The 26,858-nt window shown below is 38.6% G+C and overlaps 1 protein-coding gene across 3 annotated transcripts in view; it reads left to right on the forward strand.

Moving 5' to 3' along the window:
* The window catches only part of LOC106092030 (3-hydroxy-3-methylglutaryl-coenzyme A reductase), a 216,812-nt gene that overhangs the window by 36,323 nt on the left and 153,631 nt on the right, over positions 1–26,858 (forward strand). For 2 of the 3 annotated variants that reach the window (XM_059361878.1, XM_059361880.1), the window contains exon 3: positions 24,273–24,323. The gene's annotated coding sequence lies outside the window, so the exon portion shown is untranslated. Of the gene's footprint in view, positions 1–24,265; positions 24,324–26,858 lie in introns of those variants that run through there. The other variant, XM_059361879.1, reaches the window with a different exon arrangement.

Raw genomic sequence — 26,858 nt, forward strand, 5'->3', positions numbered from 1 at the left:
TTCTTTTGGCTTTTTTCTTCTTTCATTTTCATTTTGTGTTTATGATCCCCCACTTGCGTTATTGGCAGCATGAATGACTGAATGAATGATAAAAAAAAACGCATGCAGCATAAACTACAACTCGGCCACTCTTGCGCCAAGTCCAGCCACATAAGAGAAGAAAATCATGAATAATACACCACTACCAAAAAAAAAAAATTATGATGAAGCACCAATAATACGAAAATGAATGACCATAAATGCCGATAAGAAGCCAAATACTCTAAGTCTAGTCTTTGTGGTGTGCGACAACAGAGTGCCTGTGTCCGCCTAAATTTATCTTCATTACCTATGTAGGAAGTCGGTCATTCTTATTGGACTTTTGATAAAAAAAAAGAGCAGAGGAGGAGGAGGGAGACAAAATGCATAATAAAAGAAGACATGACGATGCCAAGACAGTCGTCCACACTCTGATAAAGATCACTGCAATCTGAAAAGAAAGCGAGCGCGCCACTGTCACAAAAAAGTAAACAAAAACAAAAAATAAATAAAATGAGAAAAAAAAACAAGAATAAAGTTGTTTAACAAATGTGATAAACGGAAAACTATAATGAGACAAGCTTGTGAACTGCAATTGCTTTGGAAAACTGTTTTCTGAATACACTTTTTAAAACCTTGACAGCGTATGTTCCAATTGGAGCTCTTTAGCACCCAAAATGTCACGTGTTCGTCTGTTTGGGGCATTTTTCCCAAAGTGTTGACTGCAGCAATGCAACGCTCTAGGGGGAAGTGAAATGTTTGGGTATTTCTTTATCGACTTTAAGTCGGGAGATTGGTCTTAATATGGCAGTTTTATCAAAAAATTTACTGATATGAACTATTATCAGCACGGAAGGTTCGAACACAATTCACTGTTCCAAATCGGGCAATGAATGAGCCTTTTATGGGTCCTAGACCTTTAATTTGGAAATCCAAATATGGTCCTACATGGACCAAACAAGGCACACATGCCGAGGAGCCTATTATTACAATTCATTGCTCTAAATTTAAACGAAATGGGATAATAAATGCGCCTTTTATGGACTATAGATCTTATATTGGGAGATTCCTCTATGTGGCTGCAGTATCCTAATGTAGCCTGATTTGGATCATACTTGGCAAAACTACGCCTTTTATGATATCAAAAATTCTAATTGGGACTTTGTCATTGGCAGAGAAAACGATAACAATCTTCAGCGAGTTCGGTTCTATGACAATAGCGAGAGGTACAGAACTTGGCCTGAGTCAGTTATCGAGACCAGGGTAAGATTTGCTTCCTTTCCTTCAAGAAATTCAGGCTTCTCGTTTCCTGTCTCATCTTAAGGCCTGGAACCCAACAAAGGGAAAAACTTGTGATGCCTCTGCAGTCGTCCAGATCGTCGAGGCAATGGGGCAGCTCTCTTGATTCTACGCTCGAAAATCTAAATGAATAAATTTTTTATCTAAACATCGAAATTAGCAAATTTATATCGAATTATTGGGATCATTAGGTTTTAATCGAAGTTATTTAATCTTATATTACAATTATTTGGTCTACTTTTAAATCAAAAAACTGAAAGTAATCGATTTTTATTAAAAAAAAAATGTAAATTTTTTTTTGAAGAATTGAAATTGTACATTTTTATGAAAAATCGAAATTGTTCGATTTTTATCAAAAATCGTGATTATTCGATTTTTATGAAAAATCGAAATTGTTCGATTTTTATGAAAAATCGAAATTGTTCGATTTTTATGAAAAATCAAAATTGTTTGATTTTTATGAAAAATCGTAATTATTTGATTTTTATCAAAAATCTAAATTTTTCGATTTTTATCAAAAATCTAAATTATTCGATTTTTATTAAAAATCGAAATTATTCGATTTTTATAAAAAATCGAAATTATTCGATTTTTATAAAAAATCGAAATTATTCGATTTTTATCAAAAATCGTAATTATTCGATTTATATGAAAAATCGAAATTATTCGATTTTTATGAAAAATCGAAATTATTCGATTTTTATGAAAAATCGAAATTATTAGATTTTTATGAAAAATCGAAATTATTCGATTTTTATGAAAAATCGAAATTATTCGATTTTTATGAAAAATCGAAATTATTCGATTTTTATGAAAAATCTAGGGGTTTGCTTTGACTTGGAATAACTTTGCTAAGAATGGTCCAAATCTGTTCTTAACCAGGTATAGCTGCCATATAAACCGATCATGGATCTGGACTTCTTGAGCCTCTAGAGGGCGCAATTCTTATCAAATTTAGTTGAAAATTTGTGTATGGTCTAAATCGCTTCATGATCTGAAGTAGCTGCTATATAAACCGATCTCGGATCTTGACTTCTTGAGCATCTAGATGGCGCGATTCTTATCCGATTTAGCTTAAATTTTGCATAAGGTATTTTGCTTTGACTCCAATAACTGAGGCAAGTATGCTCCAAATGGGTAGAGTACGAATTTGATACCAAGTACCTAGGTAGTCGCCCGAACCACAAAACCCCTTCCAAATAGGCATATTCGAATGTCATGACAATATGGGATTTAAGTTAAAGGTATTCAAGGGTAGATTACGAATACGGTCTGGAGGGAGCTATAGGCTATACAATTTGTTGATACCGGAAGCAGACCCTTCCACTTACCACAAAGCAAAATAAAATTGGGCCGTTCGGGAGAATATGGAACTCAAATGGAAGATATTTGAGAGTAGAATATGAAACTGAAGTTAAAAATTGAGTCCAAGTATCTAGGCAGCTCCCACCTCTTTAAACACCCACATTGGCTGATAACGGCAATATGGGACTATTAAAATTTGTGTCAAATTTTCTGGGGGCCGCCATTCTCTAAAAACCTCTTCAAAACATGCGGTCTGTATGCCTACAATGTGGCATACAATATGGGATTCATCTGAAAGTAGATCACGTAACTGATCGTAACTGTCTTTTGGGGTTGGGCGGCTTTTAGGGGAGGTTACGTGAAAATTTAATATTCGTAATCTACTCTCAAATACTTTTCATTTGAACCCCATACGGAGGTCACCGTAGCGCAGAGGTTAGCATGACCGCCTATGACGCTGAACGCCTGGGTTCGAATACTGGCGAGACCATCAGAAAAAAAATTTTTTCAGCGGTGGTTTTCCATTTTTTCCACTGGCAACATTTGTGAGGTACTATGCCATTTACAACTTCTCTCCAAAGAGGTGTCGCACTGCGACACACCGTTTGGACTCGGCTATAAAAAGGAGCTTAAACTTGAATCGGACTGCACTCATATGTGAGAAGTTTGCCCCTGTTCCTTAGTGGAATGTTCATAGGAAAATTTGCAAAATTTTAGCCCCATATAGTCATGTTCGGCTAATATTAAGATATGGGGACTGGTTCAGTGGATTTGAAGCGTGGGGTGCCGCTTCTTGGACCTCATTTTTTAATGTTATATTCGAAGTTTACTCCCAAATACATTTCATTTAAATCTTATATTCGCATGACCGTTCAAAATGTCTATTTGGGGTGGTTTTGGACAGTTTAGGGCTTCGGCCGACTCCCTAGATACTTGGACACAATTTTTAATATAATAGTCATACTCTATTCTCAACTACCTTCATTTGAGGTCCCGATCGGCCCACTTTTGACTTTGCACGGTGCTGTTGGGGTAAGGGAATTTTAATTTTTTCTAAAATTTCTAATGTCATCACACCAAAATGTCAACGAATACTGAGCGAAGAGTGCGAATCATCTCTCGTTTTTAGTGTCTCAGCTTTCATTTAATTGCTTGTTGTGTAACGGCAATGTAATAAAAATTCGTAAAAAAGCAATCATCAAAAAATTAATGCGCTTGAAAACAGCAGCATTACTTGCTATTGTTAAATGAAGTCAAGTCAAAAGCAACGAAAATATGAATGCGTTATAAAAGCGAATAGGAGCAATCTGTTTTTGGCACGTACACAAGAAAATAATCCCAAGCAAGTCCATGGGCTTGGTCAAGTACGAATTCGCCTTAGTTCCAAAAATGATGATATGTCCAATGGCAAAAATCATTAGAGCAACAGACAAATGACTGTCAGGTACAAGAACACACAACAAAACATACATTGTTTGATCAGGAAAAATCCATCCCAAATTAGATATTTAAATGTGCGAAAACAACAACTGCCATAAGTAATTTTTTGTTTTACTTAAAGCATATCGAAGACAGCAGATTATTGTATAAAACCATGATAGAGTTTAAATTTCCAACTGAGATCTGCTTGTATTTCCTTTATGTGAAACGAATTATTCATTTTTGTGAATATTTATTTACAACTAAAACTTCCTAGTTTTTTTGTTTTGTTGATATTTGATTTTTTCTGAAGAATGTTAGTATTGATCAACTTTGAGTTATACAGGATTTGGCGGGCAGTACATTTTATTTGACTCTCAGCTTTCTAAAAAAAGGACCAATTATTTCTAAGTAAAATATGGATAATTATTTATTTATTTGATAATTACACTTTTAACTAAATTATAAGTATAATGGTTAAAGCTATCACTTTTATTTTGCGTTAAATCCATTGTTGCCCAAAAATATTAATTTTTTTTATTTTATCTCGTTTTAGGTAAGTGTCACTGCACTGTTACATTAGTAAAGCAATTGTTAAGTGGGTAAGTTGTTCTATAAAAACGATATTATTTTGTTGTTGTAGCCACATTTTTATGTGGAGGTGGCGATCTTCGTCAAGTTTATGTAGGCGAGCAAGCTTGTCCCGGCCCAAGGCCTTGTCATATCGAGGATCATAGGCACTCAGTATTTTTACAAGATTCGGTACATCCTGGTCTCTCACTGAGACTCTCCGCTCGATATCTCTGATTGTCCGTGGCTGCCGTTGCAACCACTCCGTATAGAGCATTCCACTATCCGCAACCTGTGGACGCGCCCGGTAGCTCGCAGCTAAGCTTTTCGTGACAGCTATGAGCACCACACAGATAGAACCTCAAAATTCCAGTCTGTGTTGTGTTCACACCTATCCCGTGCCAGTCCAATATTATTTTCAACAAGTAAAAGCGTGTTTAGTTCGTGCCGAATTTTATATACCCCCATCATAAATGCCATTTGTCAATTTCTTCGCGCAGTTTCTGTTTATTGGGAGAACAAGAAATCCCCCATAGACGTTTTCGTCCATTGTGATACCACAGGAACAGAAGAAGGAAGATGCCTTCTAGTTCCTACCGTTGAACCATCCAGATCACTTTAAAATGCCCAATAACTTGCGAATGTTCACATCCGCTAAATAAGACAGGTTCTCAAAGAAATGAGAACTTAAAGTGGAACTCCTTCTGACTGCTAGTGCGGGACACACACACAGAAGGTGTTCTATAGTCTCTTCTTCTTCAATGTCCTCACAACTTCTGCAAAAGTCGTTGCTGGCAACCTTCAGTCTGTCAGCATGTTTTCCGATTAGACAGTGGCCTGTTAATACGGACACAATGACTGAGACGTCTTTTCTAGCCAATGATGGATACAATGACCGAGGCATCTGTTCTAGCCAATGACAGCAAAGTAGGTGACCTCTTCAAGTCTAGATTAGGTCACATCGTTTTGGAATGCTCACAGCCCACTCTTTGTGACCATCTATCTTGGTCCTGAAAATTTAGCTTACATGTCGCTAGAGGCATACCCACAGATTCCATTATCCCTGGAATGTGTAGGGTAGTTCACATCCTAAAACTTAAACCTAACGAACCTAAAGAGAACTCCTTCTGATTGCCAGTGCGGGACTAACACAGAGTTGTTCTATAGTCTCTTCTTCTTCGATGTCTCACAGCTTCTGCAAAAGTCGTTGCTGGCAACCTTCAGTCTGTCAGCATGTTTTCCGATTAGACAGTGGCCTGTCATGACGGATACAATGACTGAGACATCTGTTCTAGCCAATGACAGCAAAGTAGTAGACCTCTTCAAGTCTAAATTAGGCCACATCGTTTTCGAATGGTCACAGCCCCCTCTTTGTGACCATCTATCATTCGTTGTACTTCGGACCTGGTCCAGAAAACTTAGCTTACATGTCGCTAGAGGCATATCCACAGATTCCAGTATCCCTGGAAGGTGTAGGGTAGTTCCTAGTCTCGCAAGCTCATCCGCGTTACAATTCCCTGGGATATCTCTGTGGCCCGGCACCCAGAACAGGTGAATTTTTAACTGTTCAGCCATCTCGTTGAGAGATCTGCGACAGTCGAGGGGGGTTTTTGTCTTCAGAAATAAGTTTTTCAGGGATTTAATGGCTGCCTGACTGAGAAGATATTTATGCCAATTATCGTAATGACATTCCACCACTTCCTTAATTGCATTCCACCACTTCCTTAATTGCATGGATCTTTGCTTGATACACATTGCAGTGGTCGGGTAACCTTTTCAATATGACTAGTTCCAGATCTTTAGAGTACACCCCAAAATCCACCTGGTCGTTTAGTTTGGAACCATCCGCATAGAAGTCTATGTAACTTCTTTACCCGAGATATCGTAGTTCCAATCAGTTCTATCAGGAATAGTGTTACCGTAATTTTTATCAAAAAGCGACAATGGTAGGGTGTAATCCACATTGCCTGGAACATCGGGAATTGTATCAAGGATAACATAGTGTCCGTAGCCGCCACATGACCAATGAAAAAGCTCCCTTAACCTCGCGGCAGTGGTCGCCGCAATGTCCAGAAGCATAAGATGTAGAATTAAATTCAGTGCATCAGATGGTGTTGTCCTCAGTGCGGCTGAGATGCACAATAAAGCCATCCTTTGGATTCGGTTAAGTATTGAGCAGTAGGTGGACTTTTGAAATGCCGTCCACCAGACCACAACACCATATAGCATTACAGGTCAGACAACTGCAGTATATATCCAATGCATGACACGCGGTCTACACCCCAACTTTTGCCAATGGCTCTCTCGCAGGTGTATAGGCAAGATTTGCCTTCTTTGCCCTTTCCAAAATGTTTGATTTGAGGTTCAATTTCCTGTCCAGCAAAACACTCAGGCATTTTGCGTTTTCTGTAAATGGAACATTCTCTCCACCCAAGGAGACAGGTTCCACTGTAGGCAACTTGTATCTCCTGCTGAAAAGAACTACTTCTGTCTTGCACGGATTTATACCTAGACCACTTTCGGTAAGCCACTTTGCTGTTGCACGTAGAGCTTCCTGAAGTATATCTCTTAGAGTGCTGGGAAACTGCCCTAACCACAATTGCCACGTCATCAGCTAACGCGACCACTATTACATTGCGCCCTCTAGAGGCTCAATAAATATATTCGGGAGACATGAGAGCTATGTCAGGTTTTGGGCCCATGGGGACCATACTTGAACGAGATTTAAGGAAAAGACGTAGTGAACATATTCATCCTAATCGGATTAGAATTGTGCTCTCTAGTATATTGGGGATATCGGTTTATATGGGACCATTACAATCCCAACCGAACTGCATTATTAAGAAGTATTTTTGCAGGTGCCTAGCTTTTCTTCTCCGAAAGTTAGCGTGCTTTTGATAGACGGACGGACATGGCTAGGTCGACTTAAAATGTCACGACATCAGGAATATATGTACCCTAAGGGTTCTAAGATGCATATATCGAGGTGTTACAAACGGAATGGCGAAATTAGTATACATACATACATCCTATTTGTAAAAGGCGACACTGAGCAACATAGATTTGGTTAGTTAGAAATAAAAATCAAATATTTTCAAGCCAATTACCGTCCATTAACGGAATATTTACCGGAATTAATCCTTGTTAGTTACCACAAGCACTTCCTCCATCATAGCAACGGATGTTATTATTATTTGCAGTTAACGCTAACGAATTTTTATTGCCTAAAATCTTTAAAGTGCCCACTTGATATTTTCCTCCAGTGCTCTTAATCTGAGTCATGAACGTTGTACTTCTCATTAGCGGACTATAAACTTGTTAAATTTTTTGTTTATTTGTTTTTAAAACAAAATATTTTCGTTTTTTTTATTTTATTATAATTCCATTAATAAGTGGTAGTAAATCTCCCAAAAAAAATTGGCCATAAAAAAAGAAAATCCAATGGTCAGCTAGAAACTCCACACCGAACTGGCAGCAGCATAAACTTGTAGCATTGCATACATTAGACAGCTCACTTGGCAAAGTGGTGCGACGATTAGTTGGGAAGAGTGTTGGCGGTCCACTATGTTGTACGATAAATAAGCTATAAACGCCACTACATTTGTGATATTTTGTTTTTTGTTTTTTTTTTTTTTGAAAATTTGCTTACATGAAGTTGTTGAGAGTGCTGCCTGAAGATTACGAAATCCATCAAGTACTTAATCAAAATAATAACCAGACATCCAGCTAGCCAGACAGCCAGCCAACTAGCAGTTTGGCTAGCTAGCTGACCGGCTCGGCTATGGCGACAACCGAGCAGTTGACCAAAAGCAAATAAACTCAACTAGAGAAGAAGAAAAAATCTGCCATAGTAAAACTCTCAACAAGCAGAAAATCCCAAACACAAACCCCCCTTACAAGCGTGTAACCGGCCACAAAAATGCTATCAAAAGCCCACAGACAACGTTGGACTTAAATCAGCATTTAATGGCTATGTTCCGGCATGTGGCAGCATAAATCTAAATTGAAGGCTATATTTAACAGTTATTTCAGAATATGTCAAATGTTTAGACTTTTTTAACAGTTCAAGGTTGGAATGTGAAAAAAACTGAAATCATAGTTTTTTGAATCCTTTCTGTAGTTTCATCGGCATTTTCTGGTTAAATAATAATTTATTGAAAATGAGTTTTAAAAAGTTTATGATGGGCAACGGACGGATTGATGGGCAACCCTAAACAATACGTAACAAGGTTATCATTTAGTGAGGAATCTGAATGTGATCTCTGTAACTCCTTGTGTGTTTCAAAAGTCGACCTGGGCTCCATCAGTTCCTGGCATCGAGACACTAGGTTACCATTCATGAAAGCGTAATTAAAGGGCAAGTTATGGGGTTATCACTGTCACAAGACGGATTTTTGGATTTATTTCCTGTTCATCGTGCAGTCCCGGCGGCAAGGAATTTTGTTAAAACTCACGGAAGCTTAATTCCGGTGGCTAAGTACAAAGACATGACTGTCGCAACTCAGGTCCACGAGCGGCAAAGCACCATGATGTCCCAACACTCTCTTTCATTACGTTATCACGGACTGCTAGGTTATATCTCAATCCTTGAGATATAACCAAGCAGTCCGCTTCCCGGCCACGAGGAGGTATCAGAAATAAAGAACTAAGATGTAAGCGGATGGCTCTCGCCATTTCGTGTACCTGGCTACGCTGTTCTCAAGTCGTCGATGCGGAATTCCTTTAAGGTCGTTAGCCTTCTGCAATAGATCTTCCAGAATCTGGAAGTTAACTGCTGATGTACCACAACTATTCCTCGAATAGTTGTCCTTGAGTGTTCTTACTCTGCCACCTACGGTTCTGCAAAGAGGTTTCGGTTTCTCTTTGTAGTTCTCGTTGCATCTTGCGGAATGAAATCTTGTTGGAACGCACTCCATGTTGCCCACGTCTAACGATTATTTCGATACTATCTTAAGTGTTTTCCCCGAAATCCTCAAGCATCAGCCAATCTGGCGAATCGTTTCACCGATTCTTTGATCGTTCCTTTAGTTTCTTAAGGTAATTGACTATTCTACTCCTTCGTAGGCAGTAAACCCAACCGTCTTTGATGTTTTCCTTATGGCTTTCAAATAACGACTTGACAGCTTTGAATTTAATTTATGAATGCACTCTACACTTATCATCGAACTGCCATTGTCAATTTATTCCGTAAATTCGACATTTTCATCACAATACCATTTTTATACGCACCACCTTGTTTTATTGACTTTATCTCTACTCGAAGTTCCTGCTCGGGCGCCACTATTTCTGCTGCGTTTTCTAATGCCGGACTCTTCACACTAAATAATGAAGATACAACCGCTGAAACGACTCTATGATGTCAGAAAGGTGTCTAATAGTGAATTGGTGGAGATTAACCAGTGCCGGAGAAATAACCACACCTTGAAAAGCTCCCTGTTTAAATTTTTCGTTCTTTGGTTTCTTATCGCTAAATTCCGCCTACGAATGGCGATCATATATATATATATATTGGGTTGCCCAAAAAGTAATTTCGGATTTTTTAAAAGAAAGTAAATGCATTTTTAATAAAACTTAGAATGAACTTTAATCAAATATACTTTTTTTACACTTTTTTTCTAAAGCAAGCTAAAAGTAACAGCTGATAACTGACAGAAGAAAGAATGCAATTACAGAGTCACAAATATTTCGCGATGCAGCGTATGCATTAAGTTCGACCAGACGGACGACGACCAAAAAAAACCTTTAATAGGTCAAGAGTCGAGAAAACCCTACGGATTTTTGAATTCTTATCCCTAAATCTCACCTACGAATGGCGTTCAAACAAAAAATTCTTTATTCAACGTACTTGCACAGACGGGAGGGACTTTTTGGCGATGTCCAAAAAAAAAACTTTCGATAGATCAAGAGCCTGGTTCAGACCTCCTCTCATAGGAAGGTAGATGACGTGCCAATCAGTCGCCCTGCAATGCATTTTATATTGTGCCATAGGACGATCCCATGCTGATGCCTAGCACATGAAAATTCCCATACCAGGCGCTGAAGAAGTAGTGTCTCCAGCGTCTTAGATACTGGCGAGAGAAGTAATAACAGTCTGTATGAAGGGAGAATAATCCCTTGCTCGTTCCTGGCTTCAGTAGCGAGATCATTCTCCTAATTTTCCAACTATATGGCAGTTTAAGAAGACCTTGGTCAGGACCTAGTCCCATTACATTCAGGTACTTTAGCATAAGTTTAAGGATTATGTCTGTGCCCTATGGTTATCAGTATGGTTTTTAAAACCCGGTTTTTCGGATTTTTTAACTCAATACACATATAGGTCTTTTGAAATTTGCCATTTTTCAAATTTTTAAAAAATTAAATCATAAAATTTTTTTTCTTGAGGACAGTTCTAGCGAAATGTTTTTTGTTGCATATTGTCTCAGATCGGTCCAGATTTCCATATAGCTGCCATATAGACCGATCTCTCGATATAAGGTTTTGGGCCCATAAAAGTCGCATTTATTGTCCGATTTCGCCGAAATTTGGGACAGGGAGCTGCGTTAGGTACTTTGAAAACTTTCTGCAATTTGGCCCAGATCGGTTCAGATTTGGATATAGCTGCCATATAGACCGATCTGTCGATTAAAGATTTTGGGCCCATAAAAGGCACATTTATTGTCTGATTTCGTCGAAATTTGGGACAGTGATTTGTGGTAGGCCCCTCAACATCTTTCTGCAATATAACACAGATCGGTGCAGATTTGGATATAGCTGCCATATAGACCGATCTCTCGATTGAAGTTCTTGGGTCCATAAAAGACGCATTTATAATCCGATTTTGCCAAAATTAGGGACAGTGAGTTCTGTTAGGCCCCTCGACATCTTTCTTCAATTTGGTCCAGATGGGTTCAGATTTAAATATAGCTGCCATATAGACCGATTTCTCGATTTAAGGATTTGGGCTGATAGAAACCACATTTATTGTCCGATTTCGCCGAAATTTGGGACAGTGAGTTGTGTAAGGCTTTTCGTCAGCCCTCTTCAATTTGGCCCAGATCGGTTCAGATTTTGATATACCTGCCATATAAACCAATCTCTCGATTTAAAGTCTTGGCCCTATAAAAGGCTCATTTTAAATCCGATTTCGCTGAAATTTGACACAGTGATTTATGTAAGGCTTTTCAACATCCGTGTCGTATAGACCAATATTTTGTTCTACAAAATTGAACAATGACTTGTAGTTAATAGACCACTCAATATCCGTGTCGAGTTTGGTCCAAATCGGACCATATTCCGGGGAGCATAAATTATGCATTTTTCACCGGATTATGACGAAAGGTGGTTTACATATGTACCCGAGGTGGTGGGTATCTAATACCGGAAAAAAAATTTGTCAAATATTTATTTTGTATAGAAAATTTTGTAAACATTTTGTTTCTTATACTTTTTTTCTAAAGCAAGCTAAAAGTAACAGCTGATAACTGACAGAAGAAAGAATGCAATTACAGAGTCACAAGCCGTTGAAAAAATTTGTCAACGCCGACTATATTTCTACTATATTACCGACAATTACTTTTTGGGCAACTCAATAGAAATGTTTGTAAAAGCTTGTATAATAAAATGTATTGTCAAAATTTTAGTTGTGTAGAAGATCTTGTCCAATTCACATTTCTTTTGAAAATGTTGTCAACTTTTACTGTGGGAGCAAAAATCAAATTTTTCAACGGACAACTCATAATTCATCCGGTTATCGTAAGGGCTCACTATGAAACCTACCATGGTCAAATCAACAACTCCCCTTCAATACAATTTGTGCTGGAAAGAAGTAATTAGTTGTTTAAAAAACAAATTCGTTATAATTAAGGTAATGGTGTCATTGTCGTAATTTTAAATCAAAAAATCAACATAAGCCTTTTTATCAATAACTTATGATTATTACAATTCTTCAAAGTTGTGTTATATACGAGTACATATATACAATAGTTCCGTTTGTTATGTTCACCACTGTGGTGGATAGATTTATTTATTTTAATAATAATGTTATCAACATTATTCTTAAAAATCAACTTCAACTTACAATACTGGAACTTGGCTATTACCAATCGTATTTTTTTTTGTATATAATTCATATTAATAAACAACATTGTTGTAGTTTAAAACTAAATAAACTGTGATGGTGACGATGGCTAGCTATGCTTTGGCTCAATTGTAATTCACACAGAAATAAAACATAAAAATTGTTGCATTGCCTTCAACATGAGATGAAGTGGGCAGGGCTGTAGTTGACCTCATCCAGTTGTTCCGTCAACATAATCTTTCATAATACTGTACAACTGGCCACACATACGTGTGTACATCAGCCGACCATTGCTTGCATCTGAACATCAGTCGTCGTCAACCTAGATGGGATTAAGCGCATGAGCATTTCCTTTTCACATGGATCTCAAGATGCAACAAAGTAGTCGGCTCATAATTAATGAAGACTGCTGAAAAGAAGCAGGAAAAGAGAACTTGATTAAAAGTATTTTAGGTGTTGGCTATATTGTCGTGTTAGCTAATAAATGACCAGAGTTATTCTGATTAATGACGATAGTAACAGCTTTCACAAAATGCAAAAAATAGAATCTCAGTCGAATTGAAATTTTCTCCTCCTTTTTTGTTGTGTGAATCACTCAAAAACACAATTGAAGAATAGGTGAACTGAAAATGATGTGGATTAAAATGTAAATATGATTTTTTTCTAATTTAATGGAAAGTTTATTTAAAGTTTAGCCAAGTAGAGGCTTGGGCTTTTACCTTCTTACTTAGTGCTAATTAGCATATATTGACCAATATTATTCTCTTTTTGATATCAAAACAATTTTTCTGCATTGCGCGGAGCGAGAGCCGTTGCCTTTGTCTAGCGTTCGAAGCCATTAAAACAACTTTCAATAGATGCACTGAGTCATGTGTATACCATGAGAGTAGTGTAATTGTGTAGACAAAAAATCTGCCAATACGCAAAAATCACTCACGCAGTGGGAAAAGTACAGCTAATAGACAGGGTTGTCGAGCATAGTTAAAGTGGTATTTATATCATTGAGACGTTTTCGCAATAAATTCGGTATAAGTACAACATACGGCCCTTGCAGCCTCATCATCAAATATAGCTGATGAGTAATTCTAAACCAAATTACGAAACACGTCCCATAGTGGTTAGTGTGTGTTGCGATCTCTAGCTTTCCTTTTCCATTTGCAAAGAAAATCTCCGATCATTGAGCTCCTCTCGAAAGAGAAACAAGTCAAAATTGTAAAATTTAATGATATTTGCCCTAACAGGCAAAAAACTATAAAATGAAAAACTGATTTTGTTTTTTATACCCTCCACCATAGAATTAATATCGTCATCCCGTTTGTAACACCTCCAAACCATACTTGACATGTAAATTAGAAGTCATAGGAGAAGTCATTGCCCAAATTTCAGCCAAATCGGATAATAATTATGTTTTTTAGAGGCTTAAGAAGTCAAATCGGCCGATGGGAGCCATATCATGTAAAGTACCAGAACCATACTTGGCACGGCTGTTGGATGTCATACCAAAAGTTTACGTACAATATTTCAGTCAAATCGAGTGGTTATTGCGCCTTCTATAGGCTCAAGAATTTAAATCCGAAGATCGCTTTAAATGACACCTATATGAAAACATGGACCGATATGACCCATTTACAATCCCAACCGACCTACATCTATAGAAGTATTTGTGCAAAATTTCAAGCGCCTAGCTTTAGTATATATATTCTTGATCATCATGACATCTTACGTTGATCTAGCCATGTCTTCGCCTGTCTGTGTGTCTGTCAAAAGCACGCTAACTTTCGAAGGAGTAAAGCTAGGCGCTTGAAATTTTGCAAAAATACTTCTTATAAGTGTAGGACGGTTGGGATTGTAAATGGCCTATATCGGTCCATGTTTTCATATAGCTGGCATTTAAAGCGATCTTCACTCGATTTGACTGAAATAATATACGACAAGTTTTGGTATGACTTTCAACAACCGTGCCAAGTATGGTTCAAATAGGTACTTTACATGATATAGCTCCCATTGGGCGATTTGACTTCTTAAGCCTCTAAAACGGCGGAATTATTATCCGATTTGGCTGAAATTTGGACAATGTCTGCTCCTTTCACCTTTAAATAACGTGTGAAGTATGGTCTGAATTCGTCTATAATCTGATATTGCTCCCATATAAATCGATCTCCCGTTTGCAGTTCCCGAATCGTTTCATAACCTGAACTTGACAAATGTGATCTGTTGTGGAGGGTATTTGAGATTCGGCCCGGCCGAACTTAGCACGCTTTTACCTGTTACTTCTCATTTGCGTTTGAAATATTGGTGATGGGAAACTAACGATAGTATCGATACTATCGATATTTGTTATAAGAAATATCGAACAGTGCGACTATCGATAGCTTGTCAGCTCTACCCATTATCCATCCACAATAAAACTGTGGCCGTATCTATTCTCCTTAAACCTATACCAACCTCAGTCTAAATCCAACTATTGTCCCAATTCTGCCTGCGCTGTGGATCTCTGAGTTTGCGACATTCCGTCAATTTTATTGACGGCAGTCTCCTGGCCATCACTGCCAAATCATCTGCTCTTTCAATCCCCCTTACTCCGCCATGGCTTGGCACCTAAACATTGCGGATCGAGCCATCCTCAGTTAAGTCGCTAATCTCTTTCTTACACTCCAAGAATGTCCTGATTGTCCTGATAGCCAGTTTAATGGCCGTAAAGATGTTTAGACTGGAAGTCCTCGCCACATTATCTTACGCAATCCGTGATCGCCCAAATCTTTGCCTTCAGGACAATTTTATGGTCGGACAGTCAGAAACAGATTTCAACCCGTGAGCAGAGAGCGATGTCGAGGTGGCTCTTCGGCTGAGCTGATTCAAAAATTCAAAACAGCAGCTGTATTAATGAGCATTTTATTGAAGATTTGTCGTTCAATTTTATTGGACGAAAAATATCCAAAGTCAAGATTTTAGTGTTAGAGATGTGAGAGCATTCCCTTTGTCATTGCCCGGATTTCGCGGCTAACAGATGCCGGCACTTAGGTGAGGACACAATACCAGACATGATCCAACTTTTGGGTCGTGAAAAACAATTAAGGATTTTGTAAGTAGCACGGAAATCCTAACTTAGATTTTCTTTTCCGATGTTAGTTTTTTTATTATTTAGAGCGCACAAGAAGCCTTTTAAAGGCTTAGGTGTATGTCCATAGTGGCAGGTGAGGATTTATATATCCGCACTCACTTTTCAACCTAACATAACCTAGTATTATTGTTTCGGCTAAGCTGATTTTTTTTACTGAAGTCGGCGGATCAATTTTAGCCACACGAGCCCAAGAAAACGGCAACGGTGCGGATGTCCCTGGGCTCCCAATGTAGACCCCCAGGCCCACTCCGTCCATTAGCTTTAATCCATCCGTGTAGCATGAACTTTCAGATGGCAATACCTGAATTCCGTCAATCCAATGTGAGCAGTGTCTCGCTCTCGACATCAAGGGCCATCTCAGGTATCTGTTCGAAACCTCTCCCATTCCTTCCAAGTTTCCTATCGTTGCTTCGACTACACCGCGATGGTGGGACCTGTTCCTAAACCCCATTCTCTCTTATTCTTTACCCATTCTCTCGTATCCTCTACTCATTCTCTCTTATCCTTTACCCATTCTCTCTTATCCTCTACCCATTCTCTCCTATCCACTACCCATGCCTCACACTTCTGTATGTCTGCAAATAGAAGTTTGACCATTCACAATGCATTGAAGAATGATAAGAGCCTGCTTTTTATAGCCGTGTCTGAATTGCGTGTCGCACCTCTTGGTAGCGGTGTCCAAACTACGTTCCGCACCTCTTTTAGTTGACATTTTTACATGACATAGCACCTCACAAATGTTGTCAGCATAAGGAGGGGATAACCAACATTGAACATTTTTTCTAAAGTTCTCGCCGAGATTCGAATCCAGGCGTTCAGCGCCATAGGCGGACATGTTAACTACTGCGCTACGATGGCCTTTCCAATTCCCAGATCAGACCTACAAATGAGATTCAGAGGTCTTGCGGGTCAATGCAAACATGACCAAATATAGCCTCTCATTTCAAAACCTTTCGATCTTATCTACGTACTTGAGGAGACCTCCTAGAGATACGTCTGCAAGGTAACTCAGATCAGAGAAAAACCGGCTATCTAAGATGAAAAGCATGTCAATCTGTCATATGGCATATCGAACCGTGTCCGGTTATTACATGAGCCGGGAGCTAAATACACGGGTATTTTCCCATATATACCCAAAATCTGGGTATTTACAATTTTGCAGATATCTTTGGGTATAAAAACACATTCCAAACAATTTTTGATGGTCTCGTATTCTTTGTAAATATATAAACCTGATCTTCTGATCTCATAAAATCGACATTTAGTTATATAGCCGTTATATAGACCGATCTCCAGACTTAAACTGTTAAGGCAATAAATTGGTCCCTTTTTATCCGATGTCATTGAAATTTGGTAGACCCCTACCCATTTCTGTGAAGTGTGGTCCAGATCGGACCATGTATGGATGTAGCTGTCCTGTAAATCGTAGCTATAGTCATATATAGCCAAATATGGTCCGATCTGGACCACATTCAGTGAATAAGTGTAGTGGTCTACCAACACTCACTGTGCAAATTTCATCGAAATCGGATGAAAAATGCTGCATTTGTAGGCTCAATACACTTTATTGAGAGATCGGTCTATATGACAGCTATATCCAAATATGGTCCAATCTGGACCACATTTGACAGAAATGGGTAGGGATCTACCATAACTCTCTCTACCAAATTTCATCGAAATCGGATAATAAAAGGAAGTTTTATGGCCTTAGTTCCCTATTTCCGGAGAACGGGCGGTCGGTCTATAGGGCAGCTATATCCAACTATGGTCCGATCTAGACCACACTCCGCAGAAATGGGTAGGGGTCTACCAGAACTAATTGTGCCCAATTTCAAAGAAATCGTATGAAAAATTACCAATTTTTTGCCTCAAGCCTTAAAGTCTGAAGACCGGTTTTATGATTTTATGAGATCAGAAGATCAATTTTATATACAAAAAATAAGAAATTATAGAAAAATTATGAAAAATGTTTTCAGTTCCCATACTATCTGAAATTTTACAAATAGGCAACGTACACTGATAGAAAAATGACGGTATTTTGTCAATGCCGCCTGGTATTATTTTGTTCGCGTCATTGGCAAAGATTTTTAATACCATTTGGTATCAATTCAATACCAGACAAAGGAGGCTATTAAAAATTGACTGCGTCACATTTATATTCTTGTCATTGCCCCAGAAGTGTTTTTGAGCTTTGTACTCAAAATATTGTCGCCATTATAAAATATTTGTTAAGAAATAAATAAAAGGTTTTAATACAATTTGAGTCCGTAAAAACCTGTTCAAATACTCGAAAGGGGTGACAATCGAAATTGTACAAATTCTAAGGACATTCTAGATTAAAAACATGATAGTCCATTGTGTGGAAAACGATGCTGTCTTGGTGTATTCATATCATTGAATATGGAATCAATTGCTGAATGCAAAAAATTGTGGTTGGTCACGGTGTAAAATTACTTTTTGTACTAAAACCAATAAAGATCTGGTCCTAAACCCAATAACAGAGTGGTATTAAAACCAATACCGGCTCGGTAATAGAGCTAGTACCAAATGGTACTTATCATTTTATGGTCATCCCTACCATCCGGTATTGTTTTTGTACCATACGGTGTAGCTTTACTATCAATACCGTATGGTACTGAAATGAGCACGTTTGTTATCAACTTTTCTCTGGGTGTATTGGGAATTCACCAGGTAGAAACCCATCTCTTTACATTTATGATAATGCATTGCATCGGAATACTTTAATGATCATATTTCATGACTCTTTAGCATTTCCTTATTTTTAAAAATTTTAAAAAATTGGTTCATTATCGATATCGATGTTAACTTTAATGTTGAATAAACTTTATTGAACACAACATAGTCGCCTCATGTTCTCCATTATCTTCCCGGACTTCAAATTTAAATGTAGCACCAATTGCCTATGCTTGCGTGTGTGCTTTCATTCATCATAATAAAATAAAATTTCCCTGCTGATAAGTTGCGAAACAGATTTCCCCATTTCATAAGTGAGAGAGAAAAAGAAAAATTAATGTAATTCTGGCCCACATGTATGGTGTCACTTTTCAATGCAAAAGAAAGATAAGACTTTTGGCCTTTTTTTCATTTTGGTGTTTGGTTTTGTTTTAGTATTAGCCACATTAATATGCAAAGTTGGTAATGTGTAAATAATTAACATCATCATCATCATCATCATCGGCCACAATAAATAAAATAGTTTAAATATGCTGCTGCTGTTTGCTGCCTATTTGCTAGTCAGCTAGCCACCCCATCATCCTAAGCAGCACGTCATGCCAGTATTTTACGATTAAATCATAAAATAAACCCGAATACGTTGATAAACTGAAACTTAACTGCATGCGGGGTTGGTATGCGCTACGCTTGCGCATATTTGTTGTGCTGGCAAGGAATGTCAATTCAAGTGCACTGTGCACAGTGTTTCTAGCAGCTACTACTGTCAATCGAAGTGGACTCGTTGTGTTTGTCTTTGCTTACACAAAAAAGTTGTAGGCCAATATCTCTTGGTTGGGGAATAGCAACAATGCAAATACCCGCAGTTGCAGTCACGTCGTGTATTTACCATTCATTTCTGTTTTTTGCCTAAGCCAATAAAATTGAAGAAAAAAACTAGGCTTGCTCCTTGTATATACGAGTACAACACAAGTAGGCATAATAACATAACATTGGCCGAATTCGAAAATCGCCGTAAATCCATAAAAAAATACTAAAGTGGCCAAATCGGCAAAGCAAGACAGCTCATGGAGGGGAACAACAGCTGCTCAGTGCTATAACTTAGTGATGAGTTGGATTTTTCCATAGAGTAAATATGTAATCGGTTTCCAATGAGTAGCGGTTATAAATTCAGATTTGTTTTCAAATATTTTGGGTGTCAAAGCTCATGCGGCTGCTTCATCTGTAGACAGCGACAGTTTTAAGGCTTCAACAGATATCACTACCAATTTGCAAATTTTCCCATGAACATTCCATTAAGGTTCAGAGGCAAACTTCTCACATATCAATGAGTGCTGTCCGATTCATGTTTGAGCTCACTGATCTGAGTCCTCTTTTTTATAGTTTTTACATAGCCATACCGTTTTTATACCCTCCACCACAGTATGGGGATACACTAATTTCGTCATTCCGTTTGTAACACTTAGATATATTCCTCAAAGACCCCATAGGTAAGGTAGGTTAGGTAAGATTGGCAGTCCTGTACTGATTTATTTAGACAATTTTAAATCCATTGTGATACCGCAGTTGCGACAGACCAAGGCTTCTGGCGGGAATCGATCCCATGACCCCTGCACTGGTAATCCAAGCACGCTACTAACTCGGATAAATAATCTTGGTTGTCATGACATTTTAAACCGATCTAGCCATGGCGAGAGGTTAGCATGTCCGCCTATGACGCTGAACGCTTGGGTTCAAATCCCGGCGAGACCATCAGAAACAATTTTCAGCTGTGGTTTTTCCCTCCTAATGCTGGCAACATTTGTGAAGTACTATGCCATGTGAAACTTCTCTCCAAAGAGGTGTCGCACTGCGGCACGCCGTTCGACTCGGCTATAAAAAGGAGGCACCTTATCATTGAGCTTAAACTTGTATCGGACTGCACTCATTGATGATGTGAGAAGTGCCCCTGTTCCTTAGTGGAATGTTCATAGGCAAAATTTGGATTTGAAGCCATGTCCGTCCGTCCATCCGTCCGTCTGTTGAAAGCATTCTAACTTTCGAAGGAGTAAAGCTAGGCGCAGTGCAGTGACAGATAACTCAATGCCGCCTAACGCCAAGAAGCCCATTTACTCAAGATTTGGAAGACTAGTATAGGCAAAGATTCTAATATTGGTACATCAGGCAGTGCAGGGACGGTAGACTCAATACAGCCTAACGAACAGGGACCCGATGGTGGAACCAGTACCGACTAGTTGGAAGACTAGGATAGGCAAAGCTCTTAATATTAAAACATCAGACAGTGCACGGGAAACTCAATATAGCCTAAAGTATAGGGAGCAGACGATGAGACCATCACCTACTCCCAAGAAGCCCATCATCTAGATTAACCTCCACCGGAGCGAGACAGCTACTCACGCTCTGATATTGAGAATCAGCAAGGGCAAGATTCGTATTGCCTTAATTCAGGAGCCATAGACGACCCGGAACAAAGTTTCTGGACTGAACCATATCAACTACCAATTATTCTATGCTAACACTGGTACTCGGTCGAGGACCTGCGTTATTTGTCATAAAAATTTAAATAATGTATTTTGCCCAGAGTTGTCAACGTCTGATGCAACAGTGATAAGATGGTGGAGCCTAACTGGCATAAGTTTATCTGCCTTTCGACTCTCCGACACTGCCATCTACGTTGCAGCTGCAACGGTTGGTGAGGAAAGCAAAACAGACTGGAAATGAGGTACTAATAGGGTGCGATGCAAACTCTCACCACTTTTCGTGGGGTAGTACCAACATTAATAAGCGGGTCCAAGCCCTGGCAAAAATTCTTGAATACTAACGACCTAATAACACTTAATATTGCTAATACCACTACCTTTGTTAATACGATTAGGGAGGAGGTATTAGATGTGCCGATATATTCGGAAAATCTAATCGATGAGGTTCAGGTTTAGAAGATCTGCAATGCATTCCTTCTCAGACCATCGCTACATTAGGTTTAGAATAGCACGGTCAGAGCCGAACGCAATAAGCTTCCATAATAAGTTGAAAACCAACTGGCCAAAATTCGGAAGACTACTCAGAAAAAGACTTGGCCCAATTTAGATTGTCCAAGCATAAAATACATTGGCGACAATGTCAAAAGGATTACGACTGCTCTAGTGCTGTCTTTTGAAGATAATTGACCTCTTCGAGAAAGAAAATCAGCCCCAAAAAAACCCTGGTTAACCGGGGATGGGAAAGAGGCCCGCAGACTTAATAAAAGCGCTCGTCGTAAAAAAACAGAAGTTTACTGGGATGTGTACTACGCACGGCTCAAGGAATACAATAAGATTAACAGAGCGACAAAACGTATCTCTTAGAAGCTTTTCTGCGAACAAGTCTATAGCGTTCATGACGCCGCTAAGATGAACAAGTTTATCTCAAAAACCCATGTCCAAACTGAAGTGTAAGTAGACGACATGGGAGTGAGGGCAGAGGCAACGGGGGAGGCTTTTGATGAAAACGCATTTTCCACAGGATACGACGGGACTCACGGAGACACCGAAATCTTGGAATAATGAGGTTGATCTAAGGCTTATATAACAGAATTTATGGTCAAGGAAGGTTGATCTAAGGCTTATAACACAATTTGTGATCAAGGATGCCTTGAAGAGCTTCAAACCATTTAAGTCACCCAGACCTGATGGAATATTTCCGACGTTACTACAAAAGGAGGCGGACTATCTGGCATCCCATCTGGCCTGTATTTTCACAGCGCCCCTAAGGCTTGCATATGCTCCGAAAGCCTGGCAGGAGGAATGGAACGTATTGTGGATACCATGATGAAGAGTAAAACATCCAGCGAATTTCTTAAATACAAACAGCATGCCTATGTCAAGGGAAGGCCAAAACGTACACACTGGCGGTATGCATTGACATCGAGCGGGCTTTTAACAATGTGCGGACCGACACAGATTCAGTACCCTGTGGACCGGGTCCTTAGAGACGGGATAAACCATATGCTAAGGAACAGGTGGATAAATTGCGGGTGTTTTGTTATGACTTCCCAAAACTGTGCCAAGTATGGTTCAAATCGGTCCTTAACCTGATATATCTGCCATATTACCCGATTTCGTATCTTGATTTCTTGAGCCGCTAGAGGGCGCAACTATTGACGGATTTGGATGAAATTTTGCACGATGTGTTTTAGTATGACTTCCAACAACTGTGCCAAGTATGGTGTAAATCGTTCTATAACCTGATATAGCTCCATATAAACCGGTCTACCGATTATACTTCTTGAGCCTATAGAGAGCGCAATTGTCGTAAATTATGATTCTTAATTATTTTTTAAAAAGTCGCTTAATTATTATTAAAAATTTCTTATCCGTTGAATATATTTGCTAACTAATGTTATCTTTCTTAAAAATACTTGCAAAGTATACTCATATACTCACCTTTTCGAGCGACAAACCCTTATAAAAGTGTTAGGTTTTTGCCATGTAAAGGGACGAGAACTGGAACCGGTCCCTATCACGGGAGGACCTATCCCGTGACATGTTTGGGACCTGTCCCATTTCTCGTAGGTTTGGTATAGCTCCAATAGCATAGCAATTCTTATGCCTTATGCTTTGTTTGCCTATAAAGAGCTACCGGACAAAGATCTAGTGAAATGCGAGCGATGATGGAGGGTACATAAGATTCGGCCCAACCGATCTTAGTACGTTTTTACTTGTTTCAAATAGCATTGTGCCTCACAAATGTAACCAGCATTAGGAGGGGACAAAAAGCGCCGAAAAATGTTTCTGATGTTCTTGCCAGTATTCGAACCAAAGGCCTGCACGAAACCATTCATTGGTGGCTGTATTTGCTGAACTCGTGAACACCGAACCCACATGATGTTGTATTTCAAGACTACTGAAGAGTGAGACACTGAAGACAGAGTGAAACAAACAAGTTGCAAAACCTACCCGAATACATGCATTGTACTTGCTGAAATCCGAGTCAATCTTTCTTTTTGCTGAAGGGCTCATTTTATGCATTCATTCATCTCGTAACTTGATGTTATCTGTTTTACTCAGTTCTCAATTGTCTCATGCAATGTTGTAGTTTTAATCGAAGAGTTTGGATCTTGAAATACTCTATGGTTGTTAGTGTGTCTTAAAAGCAGAAATGAATGGTCTTGTGCGGGCCTTTGATGCGAACCCAGGCATTCAGCGTCCTAGGTGGACATGCTAACCCCTTCGCTACGGTGGTCGGTCTCCATTATCAATTTGGCAGCATTGTAATTGTAATTCTGTCTTTAATAGATATCACTACCAGTTTAGTATTCATATGTTTCATCTGTCGACAGTGTCATTTTTAGTGCTTCAACAGATGAAACTATTAATTTAGTATTACTTCGATTGAACTATCGCCAATAGATGCCACAATCAGTTGAATATGCTTAGGTTTCAACTGTCAGCAGCTTCATTTTTCAAGTTTCAACAGATGTCACTATCAGTTGGGTATTGTGCTGATTGAACTGTCTTCAATAGATGGCACTAGCAGCTATGTGTTATTTTGATTGATCTATCAGCATTGCCAATTTTACAGCTTTAACAAATGTCATTAGCAGTTTATTGTGATTTTAATTTATCCATAGATAGCAGAATTAGATTTTAGATTTTTAATTCACATTTATTTCCATTTCGCTATAGTTTCAAAATCATTCTTTGTAGTTCAGAGTTTCCTAATTTTTCAATTTTCTCATACTTTTATTTTCTTCATATCTTCTCAATCCCTAAGCGTTTTTAACTTTGACTAATCTGAAATTTTTTTAGCTTTCAGCATCAACAATTTTTCAACAAGCTTGACTTGAGTTCAATCAACAAATATAAGGTAAGCCATAAACTGAGTGGAATCATACATATTCGAATATTTTTCAGCTCATTGCTATTCATGACCAAACATTTCCATATTGACATTTAGACAATTTCAAACATTTGTTTTAATTATTTAACTGAGTTATATACTTAGTTTTAGTTTATAGCCTACTAAAATCAACATTCTTGTTTTCCTCTCACTCTCTGTGTTAATTGTTGAAAAACATTAAAAATAATGGAAAAATCTAATCAGTTCAGAAAATTGCCAATTGAAACCCGTTATCGATTTAATTTGCAATTTGGCGGAAATGGTATATTACACATAAATTTCCTAAATAAGACACACAATTGCTTTTATCAACAATGCTGTGGAGTAGTGGCATTTTTTTTTTGGCCATCAAGGATAAAAGCTAAATGCATTTAACGTTATAAGGCATAACGGTTAATCAAGAACACTGAGAAAATTTTGTTTGTTATTGACTAAATTAGTAACATAGAAAAAGTTGTTGAGATTGCCTTAACATAAACATAGTCTTGAACTAAAACTTCGCACAGTTAAATTTTTTACCATAGACAAATTAAGTCAGAATATGGCCAATATCGGACTATATCTGGATATAGCCGATCTCCCGGTTTAAGGACTTATGCCCATAAAAGCCGCATTTATTACCCGGTTTCGCTGAAATTAGGCGCAGTGAGTTGTCTTGAACCCTCGTCATCCTTATCGTATATGACCAAAATCGGAGAATATCTTGGTATAGCCCCCACAGAGACTGATCTCCGATTTAAGGTCTGAGGCCCATGGAAACTGAATTGAATTTTGGCGTTGTTTTAAAAACCTCCTCCTCCTTATCGAATGTCTTCCAAATCGAACACTGTCTGGATATACCCCTCTATAGACCGATCTCCCGATATAAGGTCTTAGCCCATCGCATTTATTACCCGGTTTCGTTGAAATTAGGCACAGAAAGTTGTCTGAGGACTCTCGTCCCTCGTATCGGATATGGCCCAGATTGGACAATATCTGAATATAGCTGCCAATAGACCGATCTCTGGATTTATTGACTTATGGCCATAGAAGTCGCTTTTATTAGGTACAATGAGTCGTCTTGCAATCCTCGTCCTCCGCATCGAATATGGCCCAGATCGGACAATATCCTAATATAGCCTCCATATAGACCGATCTCCAATTTTAAGTTCATTTATTTCCCTGTTTCGCTGAAATTTGGTACAGCGGTATGTCTTGATACCCTCGACATCAGCTTATGGTCAATATAGGACCATGTCTTGATATAGCGCCCACTTAGACCGACTTCCCGATTTAAGGTATAAATCCCATAGAAGCCGCATTTATTACCCGATTTCGCTGAAATTTTCTTTCTGTTAGCTTTGTCAGACCCTTCAACGTCTGTTCGGAGTATGGTTCAGAACGCATCATATTTGGGTATAGCTGCCATGTATACCGATTTATGGTCTTTCACCCATATCTTGCGTATTTATAACGCGATTTTGAAATTTAGTACGTTGAGTTGTACTAGATCCCTACACATTCTTCCCGAATATGGTGCTATAGCTATACTGACCTTCTTCTTACTTCCTTTCGATAATAGACTCGTTCTCTTAGGATCCGGATCACCCCATAGGATTTTCCCGTTCTATCGACTGTGTCGCTGTTCCACAGTGTCACATGCGCGTTTGTCGTCCACGCCCTTAACTCGGACTGCGTGAACACGAAAGGCTTCGGGTTAACCAAGTCTATTGACGGCAGTCCTCTGGACATCACAGCCAAATCGTCTGCCCTTTCATTATCCCTTACTCCCTAATGGACCGGCACCCAGACGATGCGGATTGTGCCATTCTCCTTCTTACACTGTCAATATTTTGTCATTGTAAAATGTATTTTTAATTTTTAGAACAACTTTTTTTACAATTGGACATTTTTCGGTTGCAGACCGTTTATATTCTGTTTATATTAATGATAGAAGAAAAAATTGCCCCTGTTCCTTAGTGGAATGTTAATGGGCAAAATCTGCATTTGCATTTTGTGTGTTGCTGATGCTAATAGATGCTTTTTTTGTGTAGAGATATTGCCGGTTGGTGGTTTACCTTTCTTACTGCGCTCGAAGAAAAGTACCCTGATATCCAATGTTCGTATCAAAGAGGCATGCTTCCATCATTGCACAACTCACTAATTAGTGTGTAGATGGAAGCCTGTAACCTTTTTGGGGCAAAGCGATCTGACGAAGCATTGGAGTGCCTCGAAATCGCGATCTCCGTAGCCTACTCAATGCATTGAAAGCACACTACATATGCCTTAATTATTTAAAAAGGTTATTATTTAGCATTCTATACTAGACAGAAGCATCATCAAAACCTATTGGTTTCAGCTAAACAAAGAAATCCAACGCAACAATTTTTTGTAAATTTTTTTTTAACGGAAACATTTTTATCAAAAATGTAATATTTTAATCTCAACGAAATTTTATTACGAAACTTTCGTCAACGTTTAATGTTTAAGAGAAAAAACGTCAAAAATGTTTTGTCAAAAACA

The sequence above is a fragment of the Stomoxys calcitrans genome, chromosome 2 (genome assembly GCF_963082655.1).
Source record: "Stomoxys calcitrans chromosome 2, idStoCalc2.1, whole genome shotgun sequence".
Classification (NCBI taxonomy): Eukaryota; Metazoa; Arthropoda; class Insecta; order Diptera; family Muscidae; genus Stomoxys; species Stomoxys calcitrans.